Source organism: Theobroma umbraticum, unplaced genomic scaffold (assembly GCF_002168275.2).
Source record: "Theobroma umbraticum cultivar Fairchild unplaced genomic scaffold, ASM216827v3 scaffold_30.0, whole genome shotgun sequence".
Classification (NCBI taxonomy): Eukaryota; Viridiplantae; Streptophyta; class Magnoliopsida; order Malvales; family Malvaceae; genus Theobroma; species Theobroma umbraticum.
Window position 1 is genome coordinate 5,994,445 of NW_018397254.1, and position 1,105 is coordinate 5,995,549.

Consider the following 1,105-nt stretch of genomic DNA (forward strand, 5'->3'; position numbering starts at 1 on the left):
ATGCTTCTCTTATTTATATCTAGTTGTAGATTTTAGTAGCTTTTATTGCAAGTAAACAATTTATTATATTTTTTATAACTTCTATTGCAAGTAAATAATTTTATAGTAAAAAATTAAATACTTTTTTTTTATTTTATTTTAAAAAGTTATTTGATTTTTATAAAGAAAGAAGATATGAAGCTACTTTGTGTTAAAGATTTTAAAAATTTTAAATTTGATTCGAATTGGAGTTCATTTGATTATTTGTTAGAGGTAGCAAGAACAGGACGTGAAAAATTAAAGAAGAAAACTTTGAAGATCAAACAAGGTGAAGAAAAGACAAGACAAGGTTTGGCATTCAAGTTGAAGTATTTTAAAAACAATGCTCAAGAGGCTATCAATTTTAAGCTGGAGAAGAAGTTGATCAAGAATGCCGGTCTTAAAAGAAAACTTAAAAGCAACGAAGAAGAAGAGGGAGGGCTGAAATTGAAGAGAAGCAGGATAGGTATACCAAGTTGTTCTAACCCACCGTCAGACTTGCCTGAAAACTTCAAAGAGCATATTGTTGGCAAGATGGGTGGTTCAGATTGGCTTCTGGTAATACAAAAACCCATCTTTTTCTCAGACGTAAATCCTAGAGCCAGTCGGTTCTCCATACCATTCTCCCAAATCCAAAGTCATGAATTTCTCTACAAAAAAGAGGCAGAGGATTTGAATGCCGAAAAGGGTATGGAGGTGCGCTTGTTAGAACCATCCTTAGAGGAGACTACACTGAGCTTTAGGAGGTGGAACATGGTGAAAACCTCAATGTATGTTCTGACCACAATGTGGAATTCGGTTGTTAAAAATAATCAACTCGAGATTGATGATGTGGTGCAGCTGTGGTCGTTTCGAGTTGAATCCTGCCTTTGCTTTGCACTTGTTAAGGTTGATGATGTCCAGAAAGGAATCGAAGAATGGGTTAGGCACAGCGTGAGCAATGAAAACGGTGCAAGTTCAAGTCATCAAGAAGAGGGACGTGGTGGTTGTTGAAGGATAAGCTGTTACGATGGTTCAGGTGCAAGCTGTTGCAGAAGAGATGCTGAAAGAACAATGCAAGAATAGGGTAGTGGCAGCCAAGGCAATG

At 36.4% G+C, this 1,105-nt stretch overlaps 1 protein-coding gene across 1 annotated transcript in view; it reads right to left on the reverse strand.

The window, feature by feature from the left end:
* The window catches only part of LOC110424891 (LOW protein: zinc finger CCCH domain protein), a 6,357-nt gene that overhangs the window by 958 nt on the left and 4,294 nt on the right, over positions 1–1,105 (reverse strand).